Genomic DNA, 24,460 nt, shown 5'->3' on the forward strand with positions numbered 1-24,460 from the left:
TTCCCGTATGGGTCTGCATTACCTCAGTCAGGCTTTGTGGAATGTTTTTTCACTTATTGATGATAGGCCAAGGATTATTCCTGCCCTTTTCAAACTTGGCAATCTCATCACCTATGGATTGATTTAGTAGTCTTACATTTCACAAAACATATTCCCATGAGAACAGTGAATGTTTTAGAGAGCTGCCATCTGGAACTAGATGCAACTTTGGATCTTGCTTGTAATCAGAAAGTCAGTTTTGGAGGGGGTGGGGACTGACACTAGAAAGTCAAAGATGTAGAGATTCTTTGCTTTAAGACTTGACTGTGGAAGGAGTTGAGTCACTCAATTTTTGCAAAAGATTCATTTATTTTTCATGGTATGAGCATTGGTTTTGCATGTGTACCTGAGTACCATGCACAGGCCTGGTGCAGTGGAAGTCAGAAGAAGGAGTCCGATTCTTTGAAACGTGTTCTTGCTGAGAACCCAGGTTCAATTACCAGCACTCATGTGGCATCCCATAACCGACTCTAACTTCAGTTACAGGAAATCACCTACTTTCTTTTGACCCCTGTGGCCTCCTGTGCACATATAGTACATATAAACACTTTTAGGCACATATACATAAAAATAATAAATCTTAAATTAAAAAAAAAAGGATTATCAAGAAAAGTCTTCCATGGCTAAGCTAATAGCCGTAGCCTCCCAAAAGGCTTCAAAATTTAAACAGATAGCACTGACCTCAGAATCCTAACTGTTGTCAGTAGCCAGGTTGCAACAACTGTTTACCTTTGAGAACACTGGAATTCAACTGACTGGACATAATCTCATTAATGAAAAACGTAAGTATTGTGCAAAGTTGTATTTGCTGATTGAGGTCCAAGTACAAATCATGCCAAAAATCATGCTCCCAAAGACATACAGTTACAATTGGAACATATTTTGTATCAGTAGACATTTCATTTACCCTTGAACTAGAAACATAAACTACTGTTTGATGTGAGGAAATAAAGAATTCAAGAATGAGGCAAATACTTGATATGCTTCACTTCAACTTTGAATCAGTTTTATATGGTATGTACTATTTTATTCTTCTTACCATAGTATTAGTAAGACTCAGAAAGATTAAGTAACTGCATAAGGTCATATAGTCAGTCAATGTGAGAACTTAGATTTAAACCCAAGACTCTCTAACTCAGGAGCCTTTGTTCTTATTGACTCCACTACAGAGGTCAGGATGTTTTACAATGTAGGGGGGAATGGTTAAATAGGGAAAGAGGAATAGATAGTGCTATAGAGTTCCAGACATGTCAGACTGGCAGATACTAGCAAAGAAACTGCACATGGTTTCTTTAAAATAAGAGGAGTTGGTGAGGCCCAAGATTGAATGTGGCAATGACAACTGGCTCTCTTTGGTCTACAAGGGTTTGGTAGATGCTCTACTAGGGGATTATCACATTCTTCCCCCCTTCTCCTCCTCCTCCCTCTCCTCCTCTTCTTCCTCCTCCTTCCCCTCCTCCTCCTCCTCTTCCTCTTCTTTCCACCCTCTTCCATTTTTCATTGATATGTGCACACCTGTGAACACACTAATGCTTTTGATAATATATGCAGAAATCAGCACAGGACATCAATTGTCTCCCTCTATCTATTTTTACATCATCCCCTCGAGTAAGGGTCTCCCTCTGAATCTGGGAATTAGTGTGTTTCAGATAGGCTGGATGTCCACCAGTCCCAGCAATCCTCCAGTCTCCACCATCTACCCAGTGGTGGGGTTAAAAGCAGCCCTGACCAGCTATTTAATGTGAGATCTGCACTGGACTTGAGCTTACACTGAGCTTCTGAATGGTCTTAGATCTGTGGCAATCCTCCTGCTCCAGCCTCCTGAATGCTGGGATTATGGGTGGTAGCACCTCATCTGGCTATGGACTATTGCTTTTCTAGTAATGAACTAGAAGTTACTTCTACAGCAGAAAGCAACAATGAGTTCCTTCCACTCCCGACTTCAGCTCAGGCACCTTCCTTGTCACTAAGCATGTTAACACTCCTTAGCATGTGTAGACTGTTCATGTGACTGAAAAGCTGAAGGAGTCAAGAAATGACTAGACAAAGTGTGTGGGTTAGGGTTTTAAGAAGTTTACCTGTAACCAACAAACAGCCAGTTTGTAACTAAGTAGCATTTTTGAAACTAATAGGAAAATGATTTAATGCCCTTGACCTGTGTCTCACACTCAACAAATTAAACAAATAACGCATTCAGAAAGCCTGTGGACACATTCAAGACACTTATATGATGCCAGGGTGTATTTGGGTACAAGAAGAACATCAATGAAAACAGGCTTATTTTATTAATGTCCCAGAGAGGAAATATTCTGTTGTCTCTCTAGTAGCCAGAGTGATAGTACATACTATGGACCCTGGCTCAACATCAGTTCTGAAACACCTGATGTGTCAGTGTCAGACTGTGACCCCCCACAACCCCCACCCAACCTTGAGCTGGATGATCAAGTCTCCAACACTGGAGCTACATTTCTTGCTCTTCTACAATTATATCTTCCTGCCAGAGAACTGAGAAGTGCCCACCCGCTGAGCTCCTAAAGAGCCTACTTTGCAACTCAATCTAACTGAACCAAGCAACAGAACCCAGGTGAAACAAATGGATGGGCCCTTGGGTTTTCCCATATATATTCAGTTCCATACATTAAAGATTGAGCCTTGATCAGAGAACTTTGTCTTGGCTTGTTATTTCACTTGCTGTCCTTCCCATTCATCCCCAGTTCTCTTTTCAGGAACTCAGTAACCAGTCGCTGCTATCAGGTATAGTTGTCACTGGAACAAGAGTCCTGAATATGGAAAGAATGACCGAGGGACACTGTCTTGGTGGGACTCCACAGAAAACGTAAGATAGTATTCGGCATGGTAAGCAACATACAGCATCAAGCATATTAGCGCTATAAGTTTTATCTTTTGAAGGCTGTTGATTGCAATTGTGAAAAAAGGATACAGGCTAGAATGAGTAAGAGTTGTCCCAACAGTGATATCAGTTAGGGGTTGACAGTGGAAAATGTGACTTGCAAATTCTAAAAAGGCATTTGTCCACAGTCAAGAACTGCATCAGGGCCGGGCAGTGTTGGCACACATCTTTAATCCCAGCACTTGGGAGGCAGCGGCAGGCAGATTCTGACTTCGAGGCCAGCCTTGCCTACAAAGTGAGTTCCGGGACAGCCAGGGCTAAAGAGGGAAACCCTGTGTGGAAAAACCAAACCAAACCAACCAACCAAACAAACAAACAAAAAAAAAAAAAAACAAAAAAAAAAAAAAACAAAAAAAAAAGGAAAAGAAAAGAAAGAAAGAAAGAAAGAAAGAAAGAAAGAAAGAAAGAAAGAAAGAAAAGAAAAGAAAAGAAAAGAAAAGAAAAGAAAAGAAGGTCCCGTGAGGTGCTGAGAAGAAGGTATATCCTTTTGTTTTAGGATAAAATGTTCTGTAGATATCTGTCAGGTCCATTTGTTTCATGACTTCTGTTAGTTTCACTGTGTCCCTGTTTAGTTTCTGTTTCCACGATCTGTCCTTTGAAGAAAGTGGTGTGTTGAAGTCTCCCACTATTATTGTGTGAGGTGCAATGTATGCTTTGAGCTTTACTAAAGTGTCTCTAATGAATGTGGCTGCCCTTGCATTTGGTGCGTAGATATTCAGAATTGAGAGTTCCTCTTGGAGGATTTTACCTTTGATGAGTATGAAGTGTCCCTCCTTGTCTTTTTTGATAACTTTGGGTTGGAAGTCGATTTTATCCGATATTAAAATGGCTACTCCAGCTTGTTTCTTCAGTCCATTTGCTTGGAAAATTGTTTTCCAGCCTTTCACTCTGAGGTAGTGTCTGTCTTTTTCCCTGAGATGGGTTTCCTGTAAGCAGCAGAATGTTGGGTCCTGTTTGTGTAGCCAGTCTGTTAGTCTATGTCTTTTTATTGGGGAATTGAGTCCATTGATATTAAGAGATATTAAGGAAAAGTAATTGTTGCTCCCTTTTATTTTTGTTGTTAGAGTTGGCATTCTGTTCTTGTGGCTGTCTTCTTTTTGGTTTGTTGAATGATTACTTTCTTGGTTGTTCTAGGGCGTGATTTCCGTCCTTGTACTGCTTCTTTTCTGTTATTATCCTTTGAAGGGCTGGATTCGTGGAAAGATATTGTGTGAATTTGTTTTTGTCGTGGAATACTTTGGTTTCTCCATCTATGGTAATTGAGAGTTTGGCCGGGTATAGTAGCCTGGGCTGGCATTTGTGTTCTCTTAGTGTCTGTATAACATCTGTCCAGGCTCTTCTGGCTTTCATAGTCTCTGGTGAAAAGTCTGGTGTAATTCTGATAGGCCTGCCTTTATATGTTACTTCACCTTCACTCAGGATGATGAGGGCATCATCCTGAGTGAGGTAACACATTCACAAAGAAACTCACACAATATGTATTCACTGATAAGTGGATATTAGCCCCAAACCTAGGATATCCAAGATATAAGATATAATTTGCTAAACACATGAAACTCAAGAAGAATGAAGACTGAAGTGTGGACACTATGCCCCTCCTTAGATTTGGGAACAAAACACCCATGGAAGGAGTTACAGAGACAAAGTTTGGAGCTGAGATGAAAGGATGGACCATGTAGAGACTGCCATATCCAGGGATCCACCCCATAATCAGCATCCAAACGCTGACACCATTGCATACACTAGCAAGATTTTATTGAAAGGACCCAGATGTAGCTGTCTCTTGTGAGACTATGCCGGGGCCTAGCAAACACAGAAGTGGATGCTTACAGTCAGCTAATGGATGGATCATAGGGCTCCCAATGGAGGAGCTAGAGAAAGTAGCCAAGGAGCTAAAGGGATCTGCAACCCTATAGGTGGAACAACATTATGAACTAACCAGTACCCCGGAGCTCTTGTCTCTAGCTGCATATATATCAAAAGATGGCCTAGTCGGCCATCGCTGGAAAGAGAGGCCCATTGGACTTGCAAACTTTATATGCCCCAGTACAGGGGAACACCAGGGCCAAAAAGGGGGAGTGGGTGGGCAGGGGAGTGGGGGTGGGTGGATATGGGGGACTTTTGGTACAGCATTGGAAATGTAAATGAGTTAAATACCTAATAAAAAAATGGGAAAAAAAAAGAAAAGAAAAGAAAAGAAAAGAAAAGAAAAGAAAAGAAAAGAAAAAAAGAAAGAAAAGAAAACACTTACATCAGGAAAGACTAGTAGGGCTCAAAATAATAAAATAATAAAATAAATTAAATTAAATAAGTAAGTAAAATATACACACAAAAAGGGAGGTGCTATATATCCAAATGACATGGGAGAGAGAGAGAAAGAGAGAGAGAGAGAGAGAGAGAGAGAGAGAGAGAGAGAGAGAGAAGGAAAATATATTTTAGAGCTCTCCCAGAGACAAAAGGACATCAGGAGATGTCCTGTCCTGCTTTCTGGTCCCTACAGGAGACATCCTTAGTTCTGGTCACATCAAGTTTTATACCCTCTCTGCATTGTCTATGTTTGGTGCACCAATCTGTCCACGTGTCAAAACATGTCTGTTTATGTTTTGTTGTCTGAATGACTGTTGTTCTATGTTTCATGTTGAAAAAAAAAAATGGTTAAAACTTTATCTGCTGGCTATCCATTTCTTGATTCAGTCTTAGTTTTCACACAGGTGGCTGAACAAAGCTGACCTGCATCCTTAGCCCAGAGTCAAGTACAGCAGGAGAGTCCCTACTGAAAAGTTGTTTTTTAGAGGGGCCAGCAGCTTCTTAGTTCTAAGGCAAATAAGCTGATAGTTGGGGTTTTTTTTTTCCTAGAAAAATCTCTGCAATTGTGATTATTGGGTTCAACAAATGACAAAGTGCTTTTTCTCTTGAAATTATACCTAGAAAAGTAAAAATTCTCTGGTATAAATTTAAAAGATTTGTGTAGCTGCTTCATTTGGTTTCTGACTGGTCTTAAAGGTAGAAACATGCTCTTCATGTCTTGGTCATAGATTATTGGCTTATAAGTTATTGAGTATGATTTAAAAAGTGTGACACTGGTGACAAGAATGTTAATTTAAAACTGGTAACTCAGTGTTGTACTCATTTTTAAACACCATGTGGCATGAACCAGCCCAGGAAACCAAGCCTCTAAAGATACTTCTAAATTGGGATAGTATTTTATGTAGTTCTTATCCAAGAAACTAGACTTGTAAGAGATAAGATTTAAAACAATGTTTCTTCAATGAAGCATTAAAAGTTGAACTGTCATGCATTCATATATAAGAATTGTTAGCCAAACTTCGTAATATGAAAGTAGTCCTTTTGGTATTGATTTTAAAGAGAATGGACTGTTTAAAATTGGGTTTTGCTTTCCAAAATTTATGGTTATACTCTAATATTGAAAAGAAACTTTGAAATTCTGGTTAAAATTCCCAGTGTTCCGTTTGCTGCACTTTGCAGTTTGATTGCAAGGTCATGATTTTTAGCTCACCCATATTTTGTAATTACAATAATTACAAGAGTAATAAAAATTAAAACCATCTGTGGCCAGTACGGACCTTCTGCCCCTTTTATCCAAGCTTTATTGGATACAGTGGTAGAAGCAAAATTTAACACACACACACACACACACACACACACACACACACACACACACACACACCCTGCCACCCAAGATTGGAAAGGAGATCTCAGTGAGAATTTATTTGGTATCAAACAGGCTCCTGATTAACATTTTCTGGATTTTGTGGATATGTTACTAAAAACAGCTAGCAGAGTTTCTGGAGATTCTCAAGCAGGGTTTTTTTTTTTTTGTTTTTTGTTTTTTAGTTGTTTGTTTGTTTTTTTGTTTTTTGTTTTTTGTTTTTTCCCTCTCACAATTGTCTTATGAGAATGCTAATGCAGTTCTCTGTGGCCATTCAGGCATATGAAACAAAGACAGTCTTATCAGGATATATTTGTCCTTGTGCAGAAATTGGACCCTAATACAATCAGTGTTTGCCTATTGTTGCTGCCTTGCAACAATATTACAGTACTTACAAGCAATGTTTTCACAACACTGAGGTTATAAGGAATGTTTGAAGTATAAATAATCTTAGGAAAGACTGTCCAAAAGTTAGAGGCATAGACAGACAGAAGAATTGCTCCCCTGTAATCTTTTTGCTGCAGGAGGGGTAGTCATTGGGCCAGACCTCAGGAAAAAGGCTCAGATGAAGTAATATTTACACTTGAGTTAATGAAAAGTTCAGAGCAGCCTTAGTGAGGATTGTGTGGCATTTCTTTAGTTTTGCAAACCCTGCTTAGGGAAGTTGTTGGGGCCTCACCTCTCCTTTCAATTGCAAAATAATTTAAAAGCCAAAACAGCATTATTACAGGCCTATCCAGGTGTTGTTAAAAATGAAGTTTAAACTTAAGATTTATGAAAGGTCAGTGAGGCTATGGAACTTCTAAGATCATTACAATATAAATTGCCTACTCCATAAAGAATTATTATGGAATTGGAAGGTTGTGTTTTACTTTATATCCTGATAATTGTAAAGTATTTGCTTCTAGTGAGCTTGTGATCATTGGAAAGTTTTGCCTCTAGGTATGTCTAATAGCCTTACATTATGTAAACTAAAAATAATAATAATTTTTTGTCTCTGCTTTAATACAAGAAGCTAGGACTTTAAATCTTTCAGTTTATATTGTTTATTATATGGAGAGCATTTTTATTAACTATTCCCTCTTAAGGAAAATATACTATAAACCTTTGCTCTTACATAACGAGCTTGAAAATTTTTGGAGTAGTTGTTGCTCCAGAAAAGATTCAAAAGGCAATATCTTTTTCAATATTTGGCCCTCAGTTATATCCTAGAAAAATTTGGTAGAGAAAAATTCAAGAAAGAAAAGAGGATTTGCTTACTTCAAATTATTTTCAAAAGCTTCCAGGAGATGTTAATTGGTTAAGACCTCACCTTAAGCTTACCACAGAAGGACTTAAGTCTTTGTTGGATATTATCAAGGGAGATGTAAATTTAGTGGTGAGAAACAAAAAGCTTTGCAAAGTAGAGGAAGCTTCTGTAATCAACTGTTATCAATTGTAAACAATGGTAATCAAATTTTAACTACTTATTTTAATTATTGTTACTCAATGAGCCCACATCAATTCTTTGGTAAAGAAAGTATTAATGTGAAATCATCTTTCTTCATCTCCAAGTAAAGTTTTAACATCTTGTTATGAAGCTTTCATGGTGTTAATAAAAATATTGTAGGATAGAATTATGAAGTGAGCTTAGAAAAAAATGTCTTAAAAACCTAACAAGACATCTATTCCTTGTTCCAAACAGCATTTAAATTGTTATTTGCAGAATATCGATATTTGGCCTATTGCATAGTAAATTTTAGGTAATTTATAATCATTTTTCAAAGACAAGTTAAAATTTGCTTCTACGCAAACTTTTGTATTTCCTGTACTTTATGTATGCATTCCATTAAAAATCTACTGTATTTATAAACATCCCTTCTATGGGAGAGAAGTATATGTGATTGGATCACATGTTTATTCTTTTGAGTTTCTCCTGCTTCAGCACAGATAATTGAATTGTGTGATGTTATCAATGTTTTGAAATGTTGAAAACAAATCAACCTTTAATTTTTATACTGATAGCATATATATATATATATATATATATGTATATATATATATATACACATATGTATATATAGGCTTACAGTAGGTTGAATTGTTTCTTTTTAGATACTGCTAATTTTCTAATTTTGCAACTGTTTATGCACATACAACTCAAGTTAAAAGAAAATAATGTTCTTTAAAGGACTCTCCTTGAACCTTTAAGAACTCATCCTGGACTGCCTGGACAAGACCCCTTAAGGAAATGACACAGCAGATTTCTATCCCAGGAAGATTATAAGCCTTAAACAAGAACAATTGGCCATATAATCTCATTTTTTACATCACCAAAATAGTAATGTCTTGAGATAATAATTTGGTATTTTTAGAGAATGTGCATGTCAAATTTTAAAGACTTGTTCTCAGCGACCTCGATTTCTATCTGTTCCACCGAATGGTGTTAAACTCTAGAGGACTTATAATTAATCAGTTATTGCAAACTGATACTCATATTTCTGATCTTAGAAAGATAAAATATGTACATGGCACTTTTGCCAAATTTTCAAGCTTTCTGGTTGCAATTGCTTTAACAAGAGAAGTAACTAAAGATGTAATTTGTCATTGCCTACATTAATATTTTTATGCTTGGTGTTCCAAATCAGATTAAAACAGAAAATGGAACTGGCTATTACTGTCAAGCATTTGAGGTGTTTTGTTAACAATTTAATCTTATCCTTGTTACTGGGATTTTAAGTAATTCTCAAGGACAAGACATTGTTGAACTTTGAAACAATATCTTCTTAAAAAAAAACAAAAAAGGGGGAAATTATATCCCCATGCATGTCATTTAAATCATGCATTTTATTTTTAAAATTTTAATATTTCTATGCTAAGGAACTCTTTGCTGAGTGTGTATAGCATCCTACAGCTACACACACTCATGCCTAGATAAATGGAAATATCTACTTATTGGTATATGGTATGATCTTGATCATATATTTAATATGGAAAGAGGGCATGTTTGTGTTTTTTCTGCAGAATGCTTCAGGATCATGCTTGCTGCCAAGAGTGATTGGTGTGACATGCTGTCACAAAGGGATAATTCTGACATGTGAGCTTGTTGAGTGCCCTGACAATGGTGACAGGAAAGCTGTATTGGGTATATGTTCTTGACCCACCTTTGCTTTCCTATATCCCAGATTATACAAGCTGGCTTGCTTCAAGGTTTTACACTTTGTGAGACAGAGAACATAGAGACTGTGGAAACTGATTAGAAAAATTAATCAAAATGAATATTTATAATGACTTTTCTCTTTCCTTTAAAGTGCCCAGTTATTTTAACTCAGTGATGGACTGACTGGTCTAGAAATAAGTCCAATGTTGGATATTCTAATTACGAAGATAGCTAAAATATCTTTATCAGCCAGCTTACCTGACTCTTACCACTATTGACCTGAGAAGTAACAGTTTTTTTCTGTTGATTCCCAAACCACATCCCCCACACTAAGAGGCCAGGCCCTGGCACTGATCTTTGCTAATTTGCAACTGAATTGAGTGCCTGGGACATCCCCACAGATAACTTTAACTCTGCTCCTTTTAACTTTTCACTTTGTTTTTTAAACAGGTAGGTTACTTCCATACAGTCTCACCTTCAGCAAAGCTCAGATATGGCAGTTATTCATCACTCTGTAGAGATGCATTGAGTGCTTATTGTGGCTTTGGTCTGAATGAAAAAAAGATGTGCTATGAGGTACAGCAGCCAAAGATGGACCAATGATGATTCTATTGACTCTTATCAAACTTAGACAGAGGCATGTGCCAAAAGGATATGTTTGTTCATTATAAACACTAAAAGGCTATGCTTGTGCAAATAAACACAAATAAGCTGCATGTGTTCTCCTGGATGGGTCAGAAGGAGTCTAGACATTCAGACCCAAGGCAGGCAGAGCCACCAGCCACCATAATTCCCAAACAGGGCCATGGAGGATAAGTAAATTTTATGCATCAGCCCAGCTAATTTTTAATAAATAAAAAGGGAGGAACTGTAACACCCCCTCTCCCCAGTCTTAAGCTGGCTGAACAAGTCTATGACACTGGAGCCAGGCATCTGGCTCTGCTACATGTACATCTTCCTGTCAGAGGACTGACTGACAACTGCCTGCCCACTGAGCTGCTGAAGAGCCTACTTTGCAACTCAATCCAGCTGAAACAAACAACAGAAATTCACCCAAAACAAAGGGATGGGTCTTTGGGTTTTCCCATATTTATTCAGTGACATACATTAAAGATTGAGCCTTGATTAGAGAACTTTGTCTTGGCTCATTATTTCTCTTGCCATCCTTTCCGTCCATCCATAGCTTTCCTTTTAGGAACCTAGTAAAATTTGGCCACTTGCTGCTAAATCAGATTATTGTTGGACTTACTGAAATCAACTTGCTTAGCACCGTGTGGCAGTTTGTATATCCTTGGACCAGGGAGTGGCACCATCTGGAGGTGTGGCTTTGTTGGAATAGGTGTGACCTGGTTGGAATGGGTTGTCACTGTGGGTGTGGGCATAAGATCCTCACCCTAGTTGCCTGGAAGTCAGTCTTCCAGTAGCAGCCTTTGGCTGAACTCTCAGCTCTGCCTGTGCCATGCCTGCCTGGATGCTGCCATGCTCCCACCTTGATGTTAATAGACTAAACATCTGGAACTGTAAGCCAGCCCCAATGAAATGTTTTTTATAAGACTTGCCTTGGTCATGGTATCTGTTCACAGCAGTAAAACGCTAACTAAGACACACCCCAAATCTAGCATGGTTCCCTGGAAACCAGAGGTAAAGACAGAATTAGAGGGCAAAGAGATTATTAGCCAGTAACTCATGAAGGATGAAGGGAGCCAGGAGACAGCAGAATCAAGAAAGGGAAGTGATCCTGTGTTAGTCAGAAATGCTATGGCATAGTTTTGTTCATTCATGAGGGGTTGCACCACAAAGCAATTAACAGCTGGGACTACTAGCTTTTCACACTCCTCACAACCAAGCAGTCTTTTCTTCAAGGGGAAGACTCCAATTTATATTGACTCTTGATGTCTGTCATTCCAATCTGCTACTGAACACAGATAGTCTTTTCCTAAGAGGTCTTGAGTCCTCTCCCTAATAGGTATCTATCATAGGAATATTGCAATACAATGATATTTAACTCAGGGGAACATGTAATCTGAGGCCAAGAACAATGTGTACTCACTACAATTGCTTAGACAGGTCAGCACCTTGGCAGGCACAGAGTTAGCATTCAGTCACTAATACTTGAACAAGGGAAAGCAGGATGACTTGGGAGAGGCTGGAGAGATGACTCCTGGTTATGAGCACTTGCCTGCTCTTTCAGAGGACCTGGGCTAAATTCCCAAAACTAACATGGTGGCTTACAGGAATTCATAACTATAGTTCCAGAGGGTATGATACTCTATGTGTGCAGTGCATGCATGTGGTGAACAGACATAGGCATAAGCAAAACACTCACACACATTAAATAATCTATTAAAATAGGAAAGAATTAACCAGACCAACAGGAAGTGGGCAGAGGGCTGTCTAGGGTGTTGAGAGTGTACACATAAGCAAAGTCCATGGCAAATAGGAGCACAGGTAGTTCAGAGAGCCAAAGGACCCTTACCCAAACACAGGGAGCATAGGAGTTACAAAGTGAGTCAAGGCTAGAAAGGGGGTTGTGTCAGTTTGCTGGGGCTGCTCTTGTGAAGTCATGCAGTATGGGTGACTTCAACAGCAAGAATTGAACTTTCTCATTTTTGGCAGCTAGAACTCTGAGAGCAAGGTGTTCAATGGGGCTTGCTTCTTCTGAGATCTTTCTCATTGGTTGAATCATAGGCAGCTGCCTTCTGGGGTCTTCAGGAAGTATCCCCTCTGATCCAGCCTGTATCCTAGCCTTTTCTTTTAAGGACACTGGTCATATCATCTTAGGGTTCACCCTAATGACCACATCTTACCATATTTACACCGAATCACACCCTCAGGCACTGTGGTTCTAAAGCTTCCAGTGTATATATTTTTAGTGGTCACAGCTCACCCCTTGTCAGTTCATGTGGGTCCAAGAGGTGCTTTGGTAGGGGTCAGTTTACATGTAAATGGGAAGGAACTGAAACATTTTAGAACTACAGTAGGAACATGGGCAGAGGTGTGCTTTCGAAGTACATCTGGCTGCATTTAGAGAACAAATGATGAAAGGAAGGTGAGGGAAGAAAGAAAGAAGGTGCTATCAGCAGTTCTCAACATGTAGGTCGTGACCCCACAGGGCGTTATCAATTCTTGGGTCTTGACCCTCTGGAGGTCACATGTCCTATTATCTGCATATCAGATATTTACACTTAAATTCATAACGACTTCAAAATGACCTTTATGAAATAGTGAGGAAATTATTTTTTGGTTGGAGGTCACCACATCATAAAGAAGCTGTATTAGAGGATCATAGCATGGGGAAGGATGAGAACCTCTAGGCTAGTAGATCATGATGGAAGTGACTGGAACGTGCTGGCATGAGATCATGTAAGCTTCTCTCAAGATAGCTGGAATGAGAGAGACATTTATAGAGAAACTACATGGTGTTTTGAAAAGGCGAACTTCCAAAAACAAATTGGTATTTTCTGTATCTTTATATAGATAAATGTTAGAGTTACTATGATTAATATCATAACCAAAAGCAACATGAGGAGGAAAGGGTTTATTTTAGCTTATAGTCTATTATGAAGGAAGCTGGGAGTGCAGGGAGGAAGGGGGCTAACTCTATGTGAGAACTCAGAGGGGGGAACTAAAGCAGAGGCCTTAGGGGAATGTTGCTTCCTGACTCATTCCCTGTGGATTGTGAGCCTATCTTCTTATATAACTCATTACCCCCTGCCCAGCGTGATATTTCCATACGGAGTTGGGCTCTCCTGAATCAGTTTAGTAGAGGCATTTTCTCATTTGAAGGTCCCTCTTTCGATATAACTCTAGCCTATGTCAAGTTGAAACAAAAACAAAATATAAACAATGACCCAGGAAAGTTTCTAATGAGATAAAAAAACAAAAAAAGACAAAACAAGCCAAAAAATCTTAACCAAACAAAAACCAACTGTACATGAAAAACAATAAAAATAAAGCCTCTGCCCACTCTTTTGAAGCCTGATGTCTGTATCCGTATGTACAAGTGGGTATGAAGACATCTGATGTACTGTTGACTGATACATGCAGATGCTGGATGCATGAGAGTTGCCACAATGATACACACATAAAGATGCTGTTTTAAACCTTTGTGATGTAGGCATGCCTGGCTTCTGTCTTTCTTTTTTTCCCCTTTTTTCACTATTCATAATTTTCTGTGTGTCATTTTTCAAATAGCTTTATATATTAGGCTCAGGACTTTCCCCTTGAAATGCATTGAATGGAACCATATATACCTACCTATCCCGAGCTTTTGTCCCCACCGGCAAGAACACGCTCAGGACAACCGGAATCTTCTGCGGCAAAAGCTTTATTGCTTACTTCTTCAGGAGCAAGAGGAGAAGAGAGATGAATGGCAAAACCCCGTCCCTTTTATGGAGGATTGTCCTCCGCCTCAGACGTGTCGCTCCCTGATTGGCTGCAGCCCATCGACCGAGTTGTCGTCACAGGGAAGGCAGAGCACATGGAGTGGAAAACTACCCGGCACATGCGCAGATTATTTGTTTCCTAATTAGAACACAGGATGTCGGCACCATCTTGTAATGGCGAATGTGAGGGCGGCTCCTCACACCTACCATTTTATAGGTGTAAAATGACTGTGCTGGCAGTTGATACAGTTCACCTCAACGGTGGTGATCCTTCTGTGGATGTAAATTCATTTTCATCTGAAGCACGATAAGAGGTTTTAAATTTCAGAATGTAAAAATATTTAGCCATGGATGTGAAAACCTTAAAACTGAATGCCTAAAATAGTGCTTAGGGCTGGAGAAGCGCCTCAGTCATTAATTCTAACTATAGACAATGCTTCCAGAGGACAGGATGAATGGAAGTTTCCAGCAGCCATGCCAAGCAGCTCACAAGCTGCTGTCAGTCAAGTGCCCCTGTCAGTCCTCTGCATGCACCTGCACACATACATACATACAGACAGACAGACAGACACACACACACACACACACACTCACACACACTCACACACACACAGATACAAAGAGACACACACACAGTCCCCCCACACACAGACACTAAAATTAATCTTTTAAAAAACAACAAAAGAATTGCTAAAAATGGACTTATTATATGTTTCTATGAGGATAATACAGCAATCACTGGCTTTATCCCTCAAAATTAATTTTATAAACAGCTATTCAGAATTAACTTCATTGTAAGTTTGTCAAATGATTTTCTGAAGAGATGACCACTTTGATTTTATTTAGGTGCAAAGAAAATTTAAGTAGTTTTTGAATGAATCTAGGGAATGGACCTGCTGGAAATGGATATTTAAAAAGAATCAAACAAATCCAATATTAAAATATACTATAAATCTAGTATCAGACATTTGTTTATAAATAATAAAATAACTAAATAAACTCTGTAGTGCAGAAAGGTTCCAGTGTGTCTGACATTTTATGCTACTTGGTTGTGGTGCTCATCTTAGTGTCATGCAGTTTAATCCTTCCACTAGGCAGTAATTAGATATATAAAGACATGAAGGGAGTCTTTCAAATACTACTGACAAGATAAGGACTGAAACTCTGGAGATAATTGGACAGACCCAGCAACCACACCATGGCCTTTGTAACTACACATACGTAGCTCTGTCAAGCTCATCTATGTCTGAAAGAGAAAGAACTTAATCACAGTAGACACCTGGACTTTGATGAAGCTTAAGAAATTGGTTGAGAATGCTGATTATGGGGTGGATCCCTGGATATGGCAGTCTCTACATGGTCCATCCTTTCATCTCAGCTCCAAACTTTGTCTCTGTAACTCCTTCCAAGGGTGTTTTGTTCCCACTTCTAAGGAGGGGCATAGTGTCCACACTTCAGTCTTCATTTTTCTTGAGTTTCATGTGTTTAGGAAATTGTATCTTATATCTTGGACTGCCATATCCAGGGATCCACCCCATAATCAGCATCCAAACGCTGACACCATTGCATACACTAGCAAGATTTTATTGAAAGGACCCATATGTAGCTGTCTCTTGTGAGACTATGCCGGGGCCTAGCAAACACAGAAGTAGATGCTCACAGTCAGCTAATGGATGGATCACAGGGCTCCCAATGGAGGAGCTAGAGAAAGTACCCAAGGAGCTAAAGGGATCTGCAACCCTATAGGTAGAACAACATTATGAACTAACCAGTACCCCGGAGCTCTTGACAAGAGCTGCATATGCATCAAAAGATGGCCTAGTCGGCCATCGCTGGAAAGAGAGGCCCATTGGACTTGCAAACTTTATATGCCCCAGTACAGGGGAACGCCAGGGCCAAAAAGGGGGAGTGGGTGGGTAGGGGAGTGGGGGTGGGTAGCTACGGGGGACTTTTGGTATAGCATTGGAAATGTAAATGAGCTAAATACCTAATAAAAAATGGAAAAGAAAAAAAAGAAAGAAATTGGTTGAGCACTCACAGTGCAAATGCAATGTTGCCCTCTACTGGCCAAGCTGAGTACTGTGCTGTCTCCTACAGACACAATGCAGAGGCTTCCTTTTTTTGTGCCTGTTAGGTTTGTGCTCTGTGTATACATATAACATTTATATGTATAATTTGAAGCCACTAGCTGGAGAGTTAGAGCACAAAACAAGTGCTCATCATGGTCCTTTTTAAAAAAAGAAAAAATTAGTCTGGAGAGATAGCTCAGTGTTAAGAGCACTTGATGCCCTCACAGACGACCTGAATTCAGTTTCCAGCATACACATGATAGCTCACAACCATCTACACCTCCAGTTCCAGAAGATCTGACACCTTATTCTGACCTCCTCAGGGATGAGTCATATATGTGATGAACAGACATACATGCAGCCAAAACACTTATACACATAAAATAAATCTAAAAATATATAACTAGCAAATAAATATAAATAACAAATCAGTGGACAGGAGAGATGCATCATCAGTTAAAGGCAAAGGCTGTTCCTTCTGAGGACGTAGGTTTGGTTTATGGGACCCACATGGTGGCTCACAACCATTTATAATTCCAGCACCAAAGGATCCATTGTTAATCTACTTTAAAAGATTAATCTCATCTTTCATGACAAATGTTTCAAGCCAACCTTTCAATGAAAAGCCTTGGTTACTCTCTTTCCTTTAATGTGAGCAGTTATTCTAACTCAATGATGGATTGACTGGTCTAGAAATAAATCCAATGTTGTGAAAGATCCACAACGTGAGGACTCCACCACATTCTGAATCAGGAGAGGCGATACCCCAAATCACTCAGGAGAAATGGTCTTGCTGCAAACTGCAAGAGGACTTTTAATTCAAGAGCACTCTAGGGCCCATGTACATACACCATGCAGGGGTAGAGGACCATGGTGCCCCGAGTAGCTGGGTAAGGGGGTATTTAAAGGAAGAAACCACAACTCAAGGAAGTGGGGAGGGCGTTGTTGGAAAATACCAAAGATACCAGTTAAGAGTCACAAAGAACTGCAAAGTCACAAGAGTCACAAGGAATACCTGGTAATTTTTCGGGTTATCTCTCAAGACATTTTCTATGAGCCCCTAACAATAGCACATTCTTTGAGTGAACACTCTTTGAACTCAGGAAGCGGGTGTGTGGGGGAATGTTGCTATCTGTTTTATGATTAGCATACCTTGGATCATTGAGTCACAGAGGTCACATTCCCAAGCCTGGGCCTAAAGGCCTAGAATTTTGCTTTTATATTTTTTCATTCCCCACTTCTACTTGTTAGTAGTTCTAATCTTAGAACTAGACACTTTCTTTTCCCTGACACACTTGATCCTTTAGGGCATGGTACTGTTGTCTCAAAACTAAAAGCCGCACTGCATCAATTCTTGTCCTAATAAAGGCGACTTGCCTATTTAACACACATGGATCTATAATTAAAAGCAGAATCAAAATCAAAAGGGGTACCATAAAGGTAGAAAGTAGGGTGGTCAAGAATACAAGATAAGGGCCTTTCCACCGAGTCTCAAGGTTTTCTGCATGGAGGCATCTAATGTAGAACGAATCTCTAACTTGGAAGTGATGCGGGGCTTGCAGGTCTTCTTCTCTTGAGTAGGCCTTCTGGAGCTGCTTCTTTGCTTGCTGTCTCACCCACTGGAGTGCCTTGAGCCTAGAGAACAAAGGCTGGGAATGCAGCATGTCAGCACTATGTACAGAGGCTATTTTTACCAGTGGAGCCCCCCCCATAGAGTGATTTATAGGGGGTCAGTCCAAACTGTCCAGGGGTGTTCCTAACTCTGAAGAGCACAAAGGGTAGGAGAGATATCCAATCATTAGCGCCAGTCTCCGCTGTCAATTTGGTAAGGGTCTCTTAATGTTTCTATTCATTCTCTCTACCTCTCCTGAGCTTTGGGGCCTGTATGCACAATATAACTTCTAATCAATCCCCAATATCTTGGTCAGTCCCTGATTTACCTGGGCAACAAAGGCAGGTCCATTATTGGACCCAATTATCTTGGGTATCCCAAATCTCGGGAAGATTTCTTCTAGGATCTTCTTGGCCATCACATTGGCTGTCTCAGTCCTAGTTGGAAAAACTTTTACCCACCTTGAAAAGGTGTCTATTTCTAACCCTAAGTACTTGTTGCCATATCTAGCTGGCTTAATTTCTGTAAATTTTACCTCCCTGTAGGCTCTAGGCCAATCGCCCCTGAACCTCTTCTCAGGAGTATATACATGGAGTATCCTGCATTAGTCATAGCACAGGCCTTGGAGCTTTTGACTATTTCTTCTGCCAAGTCAGAGAGTCCTGTAACATAGTAGTCAAAGGACCTAACCACACTTTTTAATTGTTTTGCCCCCAAGTGGGTCAAGTAAAGTAAGGTGGTAACATACTTGCGTTCTTTTTCCTGTGGGAGGACTAGTTTTCCTTTTTTTGTTTCTACTATTTCATACAGGGTTTCCTTTACCAGTCCTAATTTGTCCATAACTTGATAGTGCTCAGGGGTGTATCTAAAGCTGGTCTCTCTGACATCATAATAATCTTTAGGCTCCTTGACTGACAGGATTATTGCTCTTTGGGCCACCTGTTTGGCGGTTAGATCTGCCATCTGATTTCCTTTAGCCACAGCATCTTAGGTCTTTCTCTGCAGATGTCAACAGCCCTCTTTGTCTGTATATTGCTCCGTACAGTGGCAAAAGCATACCTGCTGTCAGTGTAGACTTCCCTTTTGCCATTCATAGATATTGTACCAAAGCCACAAGTTCGGCTTTCTGGGCTGAAGTCCCTTCAGGGAGGCTGCTGGCCTAGATCACTTGCTTTCTGTCCACCACTGCACTGCTGCCCCCACCTTTCGCTTACCTTTAACCAGGAAGCTACTGCCATCCGTGTATCAGCTTGAACTCCCAGACCAAGGCTGATATGATCCTTCAGATCATTTCGAGTACCAGTTTCTTCTGCCAGATGTCAGCACAATGATGAGTAGGTGAAGTCTCAGGCAGTAGGGTAGTAGGAGTGAGGACAGCAGGAGGAGTGAAGGTTACTTGTTCAGTCATCCATCGGTCAGGGGGCTGCCGGATAATGCTTTTAAGAGTGTGGGGTGCCACTACAGTTACTTGCTGTCCCAGAGTGAGCTTATCAGCATCCTTGACAAGCAGAGTTATGGCAGCAATAGCTTTCAGGTAAGAAAACCACCTGCTGGCAACAGGATGTAACTTCTTGGATAGGTAAGCCACTGGCCTTTTTTAAGGTCCCAAAGTCTGAGCAAGGATTACTCTGGCGACCCCTGCTGTCTCTTCCACATAAAGAGTGAAGGGCTTGGTTGGGTCAGGCAAAGGCCAAGGCTGGCCATCAGTAGGGCCTTTTTAATCTCTTCAAAGGCTTTCTGGTGATCTGGGGTCCACACAAACACCTCCCCTTTCTTGGTTATGGGGTACAACAGGGCAGCTAAGGTTGCCAACCCTGGTATCTAGAGTCTGTAGAAGCCAGCAGTACCCAAGAATTCTCTTACTTGCCTTGGTGTAGTTGGGGTTAGCCACTGCTTCCCATCTCGAAGGATGTATCCCAAATAAGTAACTTCAGTCTGACACAACTGAGCCTTTTTAGCTGAGGCTCAGTCTTCTGTTGCCCAGGTTTCCTGTCTAGATCCTGTCTTTTCTTTCTCTCCTACCACTGTGGCCAAGATTCTAGTCAAATTTCTTTCTTATCTACGATGCCTCCTGTTTGCTCTTTCTTCTGCCTCCCGCCTCTCTCACACACACACATACTTTCTCTGCCTCTTTCACTAGATCACATAACTGTCTCCCTCTTGTAATATACCTTCTAATCTCTGAAGTTTCTTTCTGATATCGGGGGGCCAACTGACTTATGAAGGCCAGGGCCACTGAGGCCTTCTGGGCTTCCGAGGTAAGATCAAAGGGAGTGAATCGCCTGAAGGCTTCCATAAGCCTTTCAACGACCACTGAGGGAGGTTTGATCGGCCCCTGCATTACCTCTTACCTTAGCTAAATTAGTGGGCTCGTCTTGAGGCACCTTGGAGACCAGAGCCTGGCCATAGATTTTTTAAGCTCTTCCTACCTTCGGCCATGTTGCAGTTGCAACTGGGGCGAGTCAAAAGGAATCCTATGTCAATCTCATTTTGTAGCTGTGTAGACCGCCCATTGGCTCCCAGGCTATTTTTCTAGCCTTTAACAGAATTCTCTCTTGCTATTCCGTTGTGAAGAGCATCTGCAACAGCTGTTGACAATCATTCTAAGTAGGCTGAAGAGAACATAAGGAACTCCACCAACCCTGTGAGGCGTTGGGGATCCTCTGAGAAATGGGGTGGTTAGTTTTCCAGTTATAAATACCAGCAGAGGAAAATGACCAGTACTGAAGGGTTTGAAGTTTGGGTGGGTCCAGAGTCTGCCCAGACTCTGCACTCTGTAGCTCCATGTACCCACAGCAGTCCTCCTCCCACCGCCCTGAGGGGTTCAGGGTTCCCCATCGGGGGGGGGGGGTTGAGGCTGTGAATAAGGGGAAGGTTGTGGACTAAGCTACTCAGGACTAGGCCACTCAGGAGGCTTCAGAGATTTTGGAGGAGCCAATGGATTTAGCTGGTGGCTCCGATTTGGGAGAAGCCTTCAATTTCTCTTGTAACATGAGAGTACAACCACAATTTTGAGAAGCAAAACCCAATTTTAACAGTGCAAACAGTCCATTCTCTTTTAAAATGAACTCCAAAAACATTACTTGCTACAAAGTTTGGCTGCCTGTTCCTGCACACAAACACAAGAAGGTGTAGCCGCCAATACCTCAAAAAGACACTACCCTAAATCCTATCTTTTATAAATTGGGTTTCTAGGATAAGAATTACATCGAATATTACCCAATTCAGACCTATTTTTAGAGACCTGTTGCCATGAGTTGTCTCATGCTGCATGTTGTAGTTCTAAATTACTCTAACCCAGAGTTACCAGTTTTAAGTCAACTTTTTGTTACCAATGGTACAAATTTTTAATCATGACCAATAACTTATGAGCCAATAATCTATAACCAAGACATGTAAAACATATTTATGCCTTTAAAACTATTCAGAAACAAAAATGAAATGACTGCATACATTTGCTTATTTAAACCAAGCAAAATTCTTAATTTTTCTAGCTGTAATTTCCAGAGAGGAGCACCTTGTCACCTGATGAATCTAATAATCACAAGCACAGAGATTTTTGTAGGAAAGACAGCCATCAGTTACCTTACCATAGAACTTGAGAAGCTGCTGGTCCCTTTAAAAGCAGTGTTTACAATCAGCTCCAAGCAGGGCTTCTCCAGCCACACTAGACTCCTAACTACAGGTGCAGGGCTCCAAAGGCCAATTGATACTGTCTATCCCATAACAAAAATCAGAAAAAAAAAAAACAGAAACAAAACAAAGACACAAGACACTAGTATGTCTGAACACACATGTCCGCATCTGGACTTATCAAGCCAGCCAAACGCGACCTCCGAGGGGATGAGGTTCCACGTCCACCCCCTTTCTGACAAGGGTCAGATTCTACGTCGACCCCCTTCTACCCGTGGAATGTCTTCCAGGGTTGCAGCCTGTGGGCCTTCTAGCATGTCTGCCGACCACAGTCCTCCAGTCCTAATGGCCGGAAAAGACAGCTGAAAATAAAAACCGCGCATGTTTCAGAAAACCCCATTGTGTACAAACACCGCTTTCACCTAGATGACCAGAACCAGAGAAACCAAACTCTGGCAGATCCAAACTCAGGCTGATCAGTATAAACTCAGATGGATCAGAATCCAAAACTCAGACTGCACCGTGCTACAGAAACATAAGACAAGACACAAACAACCCAACACAACAAACACATGTTCCCATGTTCAGTTCAGAACAGACACTCAAAACAGAGACACCTGCTGGCACGCACACAAGAGGGGATCCCCATATCTCCAAGTCTGTTCTCGGGTGTAAGGGGTGGTCGTGATTCCCAGCCAATGCACCAAATGAAAGACCTACAACGTGAGGACTCCCCGACGTTCTGACTCAGGAGAGGCAACACCCCAAATCACTCAGGAGAAATGGTCTTGCTGCAAACTGCAAGAGGACTTTTAATTCAAGAGCACTCTAGGGCCCATGGTCATACACCACGCAGGGGTAGAGGACCATGGTGCCCCGAGTAGCTGGGTAAGGGGGTATTTAAAGGAAGAAACCACAACTCAAGGAAGTGGGGAGGGCGTTGTTGGAAAATACCAAAGATACCAGTTAAGAGTCACAAGGAACTGCAAAGTCACAAGAGTCATAAGGAATACCTGGTAATTTTTCAGGTTATCTCTCAAGACATTTTCTATGAGCCCCTAACAATAGCACATTCTTTGAATGAACACTCTTTGAACTCAGGAAGCGGGTGTGTGGGGGAATGTTGCTATCTGTTTTATGATTAGCATACCTTGGATCATTGAGTCACAGAGGTCACATTCCCAAGCCTGGGCCTAAAGGCCTAGAATTTTGCTTTTATATTTTTTCAGGTGGATATTCCAATTACGACGATAGCTAACAAAATCTTTATCAGCCAGTTTACCTGACTCTTACCATTATTGGTCTGAGAAGTACCAGTTTTTTCTGTTGATTGTCAAAGCAATGTCTTCCACACTAGGAGGCCAGACCCTGGGACTGATCTTTGTTAATTAGCAACTGAGTTGAGTGCCTGAGACATCCCCAAAGACAACTTTAATCCTGTTCATTTTAATTTTGTTAGAGTTATAGTGATTAATATCATGACCAATAGAAACCTGAGGAGGAAAGGGTTTATTTTAGCTTATAATGCAGTATGAGGGGAGCTGGGTGTGTAGGGCAGGGAGGGGAGTAAATATTTGGGAGAACTCAGAGGCAGGAACTAAAGCAGATACCTTAGGGGAATGTTGCTTCCTGTCTGTGCATTGTGAGCCTATTTTCTTACATAACATATTACCCCCTGCCCAGGTTGGTATTTTTATAGGGAATTGGGCCCTCCTGAATCAGTTTTATAGAGGCATTTTCTCACTTAAAGGTGCCTCTTTCCATATAACTCTAGCCTGTGTCAAGAAACAAGAACAAAAATAAAAATAATGACATAGGAAAGTTACTAATGAAATTTTTTAAAAAAAGATAAAACAAAAAAAAAACTTAACCAAACAAAAACCACCTCTACATGAGAAACAATAAAAATAATGCCTCTGGCCAATGCTTTGAAACCTAATGTCTGTATCCCTATGTACAATTGGGTATGAAGGCATTTGATGTACTGTTGACTGATATATACAGATGCTGGATGCATGAGAGTTGCCCTATGATACACACATAAAGATGCTGTTTTGAACCTTTGAGATATAGGCACCTCTGACTACTGTCTTTCTTTTCTTCTACTTCTTCTTCCTTCATTACTCATAATTTTCTGTGTGTCATGTTGCAAAAAGCTTTATATATTAAGCTCAGGACTTTCCCCTTGACACGCATTGAATGGAACCACATATAACTCCATTTTATAGGTGTAAAATGACTGTGCTGGCAGTTGATACAGTTCACCTCAATGGTGGTGATCCTTCTGTGGATGTAAATTCATTTTTATCTGAAGCACGATAAGTGGTTTTAAATTTCAGAATGTAAAAGCACTTTAGCCATAGATGTGAAAACTTTAAAACTGAATGACTGAATGCCCAAAGAAGTGCTTAGGGCTGGAGAAGTGCCTCAGTCATTAATACTATCTCCAGACAATGCTTCCAGAGGACCAGATGAACAGAATTTTCCAGCAGCCATTTCAAGCAGATCACAGCCTCCTCTTAGCCAACTGCCCCTGTCAGGCCTCCACATGCACCTGCACACACACACACACACACACAAAGCAGCTCATACACACACACACACACACACACACAGACACACACACTCAAACACACTAAAACAGACACATAGACACACACACACACACACACACACAGAGAGATACACGGACACACACACAAGCAGCTCAAACCTCTTAGCCCAGTGCCCCTGTCAGGCCTCTGAATTCACCTACACATAAACACACACACACACAGACACACAAACACACACATACACACTCACACACACAGAGTCAGACACACAGGCACATACACACACACTCACACATACTCTCACACACACACACACACACGCACAGACACACACACACAAACACACACAATGATACACAGAGACATGCACACAGACACTAAAATTAATCTTTTAAAAAAAAAACAGCAAAAGAAATGCTAAAAATAGACTTATATTTTTCTGTGAGG

At 40.6% G+C, this 24,460-nt stretch overlaps 1 long non-coding RNA gene across 3 annotated transcripts; it reads left to right on the forward strand.

Moving 5' to 3' along the window:
- The first annotated feature begins 926 nt into the window (after positions 1–926).
- Gm12909 lies at positions 927–11,085 on the forward strand. Of its 3 annotated transcripts, none has more exons than XR_881340.1 (3): positions 927–1,053; positions 2,541–2,623; positions 2,754–3,122. It is a non-coding gene; the product is annotated as a predicted gene 12909 (long non-coding RNA). The 3 variants fall into 3 exon arrangements; XR_881341.3 differs by lacking the exon at positions 927–1,053 and adding an exon at positions 9,624–11,085 and having other exon boundaries at positions 1,252–2,623; positions 2,754–2,895; XR_881342.3 differs by lacking the exon at positions 927–1,053 and adding an exon at positions 9,624–11,085 and having other exon boundaries at positions 1,252–2,623; positions 2,754–2,875.
- Positions 11,086–24,460: the final 13,375 nt, after the last annotated feature.

Source organism: Mus musculus, chromosome 4, assembly GCF_000001635.26.
Source record: "Mus musculus strain C57BL/6J chromosome 4, GRCm38.p6 C57BL/6J".
In the NCBI taxonomy this organism is placed as follows: Eukaryota; Metazoa; Chordata; class Mammalia; order Rodentia; family Muridae; genus Mus; species Mus musculus.